The sequence below is a fragment of the Alligator mississippiensis genome, chromosome 2 (assembly GCF_030867095.1).
Source record: "Alligator mississippiensis isolate rAllMis1 chromosome 2, rAllMis1, whole genome shotgun sequence".
NCBI lineage: Eukaryota > Metazoa > Chordata > Crocodylia > Alligatoridae > Alligator > Alligator mississippiensis.
Window position 1 is genome coordinate 176,269,993 of NC_081825.1, and position 8,777 is coordinate 176,278,769.

Consider the following 8,777-nt stretch of genomic DNA (forward strand, 5'->3'; position numbering starts at 1 on the left):
CATGAGGTCTGTGTGAACCTTCCTGCTGTGCAAAGATAAGCAGGGGAGCCTGGCTCCAGCCTCACTGATACAGCCAGTTACTGGAATGAGACTACCACTAGGCATTGCCTTAGAAATACAGGGTCCAAAGATAGCTTAGTAATTTGTATAACAGGAAGCGGGGCCGCAAGAGTCACATGGGGTATTTAAGACACAGTAAAGGTAACCAGAGCACACAGAATCATAGGAAAGCAGGGCTGGAAGGGACCTCATGAGGTCATTTAATCCAGGCCCTCCTTACTCAGGGCAGGATCATCCCTGACTAAACCATCCCAGCCAAGTGTCTGTCTGACCTGCTCATGAAAATGTCCAGGGATAGAGATTCCAGAGCTTCTCTAGGCAGCCTCTTCCAACGCCTGAACACCCTTATAGTCAGAAAGTTCCTCCTTATCTTCATCCTAAATTTCCTCTCCTGCAGTTTGAGAACATTGCTCAGTCCTGTTCCCCACAGCCAGAGAATTGTCTCTCTCTTGTCTCTACAATAATCTTTCAGATATTTGAAAATTGTCATTAAATCCACCCTCAGTCTTCTCTTCTCTAGACTAAATAATCCTAGTTCTTTTAGCCTTTCCTCATAAGTCTTGCTTCCTAAGCCTCTGATCATTTTTGTCATTCTCCACTGGACTCCTTCCAATCTGTCCACCTCTTTCTTGAAGTGCAGGACCCAAGACCTGAACACAGTACAGGAAACCCTCGCTATTCACGGGTTCAGCATTTGCAGTTTCAAATATTTGCAAATGCCGAACCCGCATCTTAAATACACTTACAGGAGCTCCTTGATAGTTCCGCACTTGCCACTGCTGGCCTCCCGCTATCTGCAGTGTGGCCGTGCCCCCGCCCAGCTGCTGCGGGCACTGCGTTCATGATGTTCATGAATGCAGCGCCGTATTCGTGGATTTTGCCATTTGCAGGGACATACATGGCATGTGCCCTGGTTGGCTGGGGGCGGGCACGGCTGTGCCAGTGGTGGTGGGAGTGCCATGGCAGCGGTGGGAGCCTGGCGGCAATGAGCGGGGAGCTTCCACAGACGCAGGGGGTGCACCACCACGTGCAGGGGGTGCACATGCACCAGCATGCACCCCTTATGCGTCGCCCCTGCATGGGGATCTCAAGAACATATTCCCCACAAATGGTTAGGGTCACCTGTACTCCAGGTGAGATCTCACCAGTGCTGAACAGAGTAGATTAATTTTTATTAATTTGCAAGTTACACTCCTGTTACTACTACCCAGGATGTTGTTGGCCCTTTTGCAAGAGCACACTGTTGGCTTGTATCAGTTTATAAGCCAGTGTAACCTTCATGGGACCCCAGAGGTGGGGTCACCATGGAGCCTCCCAGCACTCCATGAGAGAGAGCAGTGCCCCCCGACCTGATGAGGAGTGGAACAGCCTCCCTATTCCTCAGGACCAGCTAAGAGAGGCCTCCCATAGCTCTGCTTTCTCTGCTGACTGCCTTTGCAAAAATTGATAATGCACAGTTCCAACCTTCTTATCCGTGCCATTGCCTTATCAAAGCAAGCTTGCAGACTGGGTGTGTGCCTATCCTGCACGTCACTCCCTGGAAGGCCTCTTTCCTCCAGCTCAGGAGGCACTTTTGCAGCCTTTGAAAATATGAGTGGCCAACCTGGACAAAGTGTCCGGGGGTCTGCCACAGCAGTGCCATGACTCAATGTCAAGTTACAGCCCCAGTCTTCTTCATAGGTCCCTTGGTTAGGCCCCCAGGGGTTTTATTACTTCTTTTTGCCCCAGTATCATGCTGTGTTTGCCCCTTGGAGCCCTTGACCTCTGCCTTGCTGTTTGCCTTCCTCTATTCTACTTTACTTATTCCTAGGTCTGTCTATGTGGCTGTTTTAATATGGCCAGATTTAAGTGGGCTCAGCTTTCCAACCCACTCCAGCCTTTGTTCCATTTTACGTAGTATTGTTGTGCACTTTCAGATTTCACTCAGGTCTGCAGCCAGCAGGTCTGTAGCAAGCAAGCTCTTCCTTTCTCTTTACCCTCAGCCCTACCAGAAGCAGAGGTTCTCATGAGATCACATGCTTTCCTGAGCTGGGGCTTTTACAACGTGCAATACAATCGTGAATTACCAGGATCTGTAGCCAGTTGGGTCTGGCACAGAGAGAGGGGCAGGGGTTGGGAGGGGACAGATGGGCAGTGCCCTACAACCCTCCTTCGGTAGGAAGCAGGGCATGATTTGCCTTCCCCTTCCTAGACCCTGAAAATAGCAGGGCATACCCCCCAACACCCTCCCACTTCTCAAGAACTGGTCCCCCCCCATATCTTCCCCTGGACTCCCACTCCCCTCCCCTTGTACCCTATCCCTAGAGCTCACACTTTTTCACACATGTTCCTTCCCTAGGACTCTCACCCCCCTCCTCCTGTGCACACACTCCTCAAGACTCACATTCCCCACAACACACAATCCCCAGGACTCAACACTCTCCTGCCCTTGCAAGCTCACACACCCCTCCCTTCACAGAGTCCCTGCTTGGGACTCACACTCTCCCCTGCCTTGCATATTCACTCCCCAGGACTCACACGCCTCCCTGTTTGCATACCCCCTCCCTAGAGCTCCCACTTTCTTCCCCTTGCACACTCATTTCCTGGGACAGACACACTCCCACCCTTTTGCACACTCCCTCCCTAGAGTTCACGCTCTCTTCACTTTGCACACTCTCTGCCGGGGACACACCCAATCCCCCTTTTGCACATGCACCTCCTAAAGCACCCACTCCCTTCTGCTTAGAACTCACACCCTCCTGCCTTGTGCACTCACTCCCCAGGACTCACCCCCACCCTTCCCACCTTTGCACACTCCCTCTCTAGAGTTTCCACTCTTTTCCCTTTGCACACTCCCTCTCTGGGGCTCACATACGCCCCTGGCCCCTGCCTTTTGCACACTCCTTCCCTAGAGCTCACACTCTTTCCCCTTTGCACACTCCCTCCCTGGGACAGACACACTTTCCCCCTTTTACACACTCCCTCCCTAGAGCTCACGCTCTTCCCTTTGCACACTCCCTCCCTGGGGCTCACATACCTCCCCCCACCCCCGTCCTTTGCACAGTCCCTGTTTAGGACTCCCACTCCCCCCGGCCTTGCACACTCCTCCCTGGACCTCCCACTCCCTTCCCCTTACACACTTGCTCTCCAGGACTCACCCCGCCCACTCCTGGCCCGGGACCCCCGCCCCCTCCCCTTGCACACGCACCCCCGCGGCCGCGGTGCTATATAAAACCCGCCTGCCCTAATCCCCGGGCACCGCCGCGCCGCCTCCTCCTCCGCCTCCTCCCCCCGCCGCCGACAGACATCGCCGTCGGCCGCAGCCGCTGCCCGGGAAGGTAGGAGGGAGCCCGCGGCCGAGCGGGACCGGGCCGGGCTCGGGGAGCCCGAGTGTGCCAGGGCCGGGGAGCCCGCCGTGTGTCACGGGGGGGGGGCGTGTGTGTGTGCGTGCGTGCAAACACGATCGGTGTGTATACGCCTACCGCTGGATGGGCGGGTGCGGGGTGTGTGTGTTCACACGCTGCTGGACCTGTGTGTGTGTGTGTGCGCCCTCATTTGCTACTGGACCTGGGTGTGTGAAGGTGGTCTGTGTGCATGCTATGGGGGGGTGCGTTCACTACTGGACCTGAGTGTGTGAAGGTGGTGTGTGTGCATGTTGGGCGGGGTGCATTTACTACTGGACCTGAGTGTGTGAAAGTGGTGTGTGTGCATGTTGGGCGGGGTGCATTTACTACTGGACCTGGGTGTGTGAAGGTGGTGTGTGTGCATGCTTGTGTGCATGTGTGTGTGTGCATTCACTACTGGACCTGAGTGTGTGAAGGTGGTGTGTGCATGCTGGGGGGGGTGTGCATTCATTACTGGACCTGGGTGTGTGTATATATACTTGGTGCATGTTTGTGTGCCATTGGATGGGGGCAAGGGTGTGAGGTGTGTGTCCCACCAGATAAGGGTGTACAAGTGGGGCGTGCATGCTTGGTATGGTGTGCTAGAAGTGTGTGTCCCATTGGACAAGGGTGTGCAAGGGAGGTGTATACTTGTGTGTGTGCCCCAATGGGTTGGGGGTGTGACAGGAGGTGTGTGTGCATGCTGGGGGGGTGTTCTACAAGTGTGTGCTCAAGAGAAAGGTGTGCATTCTTGGCATACATTTGTGTGTCCCACTGGATGGGGGTGTGCAAAGGTTGTATGTGTGTCAGTGAAGATGTGTGTCCCTCTGTACGTTCCTGGGTGTAGGTGTTACTGGACACACATTGTTGAGGTATGTATTCCTGTGTGCAAGGAGTGTGTGCATGTGTGTGTCCTTGGGCATGTGGTTTCCTGCATGGACTCTGTACCTTTGTGTGGTCACAGGTGTGTGTGTATGAATCTGAGTGTGCCACTGTGGTGGTTTGTTTGTCATCATACAAGTGTATGTGCTGGGTGTATTTTTACAGACGTGTGTGTGTGTGCAGTCTGGGTGCGTGTTGCATGCGAGTGTGCATTGCATGCATGTGTTTGTGGGGACATCTGTCCCCAGGGACATGCATGTTGCTGGATGTACCTGTGGCAGTTTGTCACCAGGGCAGATGTGGAGGTGTGTCTGCAAGGGTGTGCCTGTGTATACCTATGTGGTGTATAAGTGAGTCAGAGCGATCCCCAGCCAATGGCTGTGACAATGAGTGCATCTCTCTGTCCCCAGGCTGGTCCCAGCTGGTAAGGAAGGCCCAAGCCCCTGGCCTGCAGGTAGGGGTCTGGCCCTGCCGCGAGCAGCTGTGCCTGCCTGGGCTGGGGCTGGCTGCTGGGGGCAGCTGAGAACAGTAAGCTCAGAGAGGTGCTGGCTGGCAGCTCTGCAGAGCTGGGTGTGGGGGAAAGGGGGCAGGGATACCCTGGCCTCTGTCACCAGGACCCAGAGCAGTCATTGCACAGGCCAGGCCCCCTGCTCTTGTTGGAGACACTACCAACCCCTGCCATGTTCCTGGTGGCACAGCCAAGGGGAGTGTGGGGGGAGACCGGGACTGTTCCACTGGGAAGACTAGGCTGAGTCCTGTGGAGAACAGGTCCCTGGCGGATATAAATTATCCTGGGTTCATTGGAGCCCATGAGCCAGGCTTCCCAGCAGTCAGTGCTGACAGGTAGTTTTGCTGCTCATGCTATGGCTCAGTGTTGTGGCTGGAGCAAATCTGCATTGCTTCCTTGGAAGCGTTGCTGATTTACATCTGCTGGAGATCCAGCCCCTTGTTGTCCCCATGCCACAGCACTGCCTGATTTGATGCCCTTACTGCTGTTCATTTGGGGCTGGTGTCCCCCTCTGATGAACTTCAGCGGCATGTGTACATGGGGGTCACAGGGACATGGGGGTGGGTAGCTCTCCTGCCTGGTGGGTGCACACCTGTGTGCCCTGTGTGCTTGCTGTATGTGTTGCTTGTCCCTGCATGCATGCACACATGCACAATTGCTGCCCAGAGGAGGCTACTTACTGGCAGGCAGCACAGTGAGGTCATTGAGTGACTTCATCTGTGTCAACTGCAAGAAAAAAACACAACTGGGATGATGTATCATTGTAACCTGTAACTCCTATGCTCCAGCCCCCATGTAGCTAAGAGTGACAGAAAACCCTCAAAGGCCAGTGGGGGCAAAATGGGAGCTTAGGGAGCCCAGAATGGGGGCTGGAAGGAGCAGAGAGCTGTGGTGGGTGGAAATCAACCTGTTTTAACCACTCCCACCACTTGAACCAGCATTCTTCAGATGCTGAGGATGCACTCCTGTGAGGAAGGCCCCACAATCCTGCCATGTGCTCTTTGAGATTTCCACCTCATCTGCCTTTGGTGCAAACCCATCAAATATGCCAGTGGTTCTCAACCTTTACAGACTTGAGGCACCCCTCATGAAACTCAAGGCACCTCTCAGACAATGCTGGCTGTTAGTTTTCACTTGTTTTCTGACTACAGTAAAATAATAGAGTAATTCTTCTGTTGCAAAGAGCTCAGAAAGATCACAGCGGGGCAGAATGTTTTTGATACTAGAGCGTCCTATCTGAAATCTTTGGGTTTATCTTGTGAATCATTTTTGCACACACCTAGCAATGCTAACACTGCGTGGCACCTCATGGCATGCTTGAAAGGTACTCCATGGCAACCTGGTTGAGAATCACTGACATGCTTTCTTGGACCCTCTGATCAGCAGCGAACAGTTGACTATTAAGCAACTCAGGTGGCACCCAGTGAAGTGCCTGGGAAGTTCGGCAAGGTGGAGAGCTGCTGTCTCCTGCCTGATGCTGGGAGTATCCATATACTTGGGTCACTTGTGGGGATTTTATTTTTCTGGGTCACATTAACAGCTGGAAACACACATGTCCCTTCTTCATGAAACTGGAGGGGGGCACTTGAGATGGGTCTGTCTGTCTGCCTGTTTGTCCTTTGAGGCTGTTCCTGATTAGCGATTAGATCTTCACACACCCTTCTCCTTGGGAGGTGCTGCCCTGGTTCATCCTGCCCAGGCACTCCTTGGAGTAACACAGAACAATGGCCACAAAGTTACGGAGAACAGATTTAGGTTGGACATTAGAAAGAACTTCACGGTTAGGGTTGCCAGGCTCTGGAATGGGCTTCCAAGGGAGGTGGTGCTCTCCCCTACCCTGGGGGGGTTCAAGAGGAGACTGGATAAGCATGTAGCTGGGGTCATCTGACCCCACTGCTCTTTCCTGCCCAGGGCAGGGGGTCAGCCTCGAAGACCTACTGAGGTCCCTTCTGACCCTAACATCTATGAATCTATGAATTTTGACAGCCTTTATAATCCTAAAGGGAGGCCAGGTCCTGGACCTGGCTTCAGCCCCCAGCTCAGAGGTGGGTGGTGATGACAGTGTGTTTGCTTTGAAGTCGATGACTTTACCATGTACCTCATGTTGGGCCGTTCTGAAGTGAATTCCTGCCTGCCTAGGAAAACCTTAACTTCCAGTTCCAAACTGGGGGCTCCTTAAATAACATGTCAGTGCCAGTTTGGTCCCCAGATTCAGCTGTTCTCTGAAGAACAGCCCAAAAGCTGCTCTGGGTCGCTGACTGTCTGGTTGGTTGTTGGTGTCATGTGGCACCTACAGGTCCTCTCCCATCTCGGGGCCCCATCGTACTGGCTGTGACACAGACCTAGAGGAACTGAGATCCAGCCTCCTGGTTCTGGGCGCGGCGCGGGTGCAAGAGCGAGAGACAGATCCCCCCCACCCCGAAGAAGCTACTCAGACAACTGCACCAAAGGTAGGGACATTATCCCCAGGCGGCAGGTGGGGGACTGAGGCTGGGTGGAGTGCCCATGGCCATGTGGGAAGTCAGTGGCAGAGTGGGAATGGAGGCCATGTGTCCTGCCTCAGCACTGGAGCCTAAAGCCATCCCTCGCTTCTGTCATTTCTTCCCCACTCCCTTCGATCCCAGATCAGGCAGTCACTAAAGGCTGACTTCTGCTGACACCCCCCCAGCCTCGGCTGGGGGGGAAGGGGCCTTCCATTTGCCCTTGTCGAAGTGTGACGTGAACACCCCCTCAGGGGACCATAGAAGCTGTAGGCTTGCTCTGCATGGTGAGGGAAGGGAGTGTTGTGAGGCTGGAGCTCTTTTGCAACATGTTCAAGGGGCAGTTGATTAGGAAGGCCAAGTGGTTGCTGATTTGGCTTTACCCGCATGAGGGTTTGGGCCCATGGGCTATGGTGAACAAGTCTTAGCTGGGGACCACCCCCTTCCAGATGCAGGGTCCTCCTAGGACCCAGGCAGGGAACAGGGCCCCTTGCGCTAGACCCCATACACAGCCCACAGATGAGCTGAGGTCTGACCTATCCTGCAGCCCTGGGTACTCTGGGCCATACCATGTTGCCCTCCCTCATTCCCCTCAACCAGGCTTGCAAAGGTTCCCTTTTTTGAGGGGGCTTTCCTGTTCAGACTCCCCTAGCTCTCCATGATTGGCATCTCCATGGAAGTATACCATTCCTCTCTCTACACCTTGCCAATTCCTGGAGTGCCAGCCACAGCTTTGATGATCACAGTAGTTACCCCAAAGCAGCTTGGTGCCTATGGGGAGCGGATAGCCATCTTGCAAGCAAGCTGAGGTCCTCAGAATGGATTCCCATTCTGTCCTCACTCCCTGCCCAAGAAGCATGGGACTGGGGTCTTGCCTTGAGGCAACCAAGCTGGGCTTGGGTCCCAGGCCACCCTGCCAGGCCCCTGCCCAGTGTATGTGTGTGAAGGGTATGGATATCAAGTACAGGGTGGGGTTGAAACCAGTCACTGGGGTTCTGCTGGTGGCAAGGGCTTTGGGGGTGGGGCATGACAGGGCATGGAGCATGGTGGGCACAGTGAGAAAGGCAGGGATGTGGAGGGCAGGGTCACCACAGGCAACAGGCCAAAAATCCCATTGCTGTGAGCTCAGGGCCAGTCTGGGGAGCCCAGAACCCATCTGTCTGCATCCTTCCCACTTCCTGTTCTGGTTGGGTCCATGGGGAAGTGTGGCAATGTGCCTTGCCCCACATGCCCTCCAGCCTCGTCTAGCCTTTTTCTTTGGACAGAAAGGAGCCAAACAGTCGGATACAGGGAGTGAAGGGGAAGGGAGGGGAGAGGAGGGGCAGGGAGGACAGGGAAGAGGTGTCCATTAACAAGATTTTTTTTTCCGCACACCACGCCCCACCAGAGCTGAGCTGTATGTCCCTGCTAATCCCATCACTGGGGACAGGGTCACTTCAGTCCTGCACATGGAACCCCTTGTGACCAGCTCCCTTCATCAGTGCC

The 8,777-nt window shown here is 54.5% G+C and overlaps 1 protein-coding gene across 2 annotated transcripts in view; it reads left to right on the forward strand.

Moving 5' to 3' along the window:
• The first annotated feature begins 2,645 nt into the window (after nucleotides 1–2,645).
• The window catches only part of CARNS1 (carnosine synthase 1), a 27,251-nt gene continuing 21,119 nt past the window's right edge, over nucleotides 2,646–8,777 (forward strand). Inside the window, exons 1-2 of one of the 2 annotated variants that reach the window (XM_006260083.4) lie at nucleotides 2,646–3,377; nucleotides 7,109–7,262. The gene's annotated coding sequence lies outside the window, so the exon portion shown is untranslated. The remainder of the gene's footprint in view (nucleotides 3,378–7,108; nucleotides 7,263–8,777) is intronic. The other variant, XM_014607286.3, reaches the window with a different exon arrangement.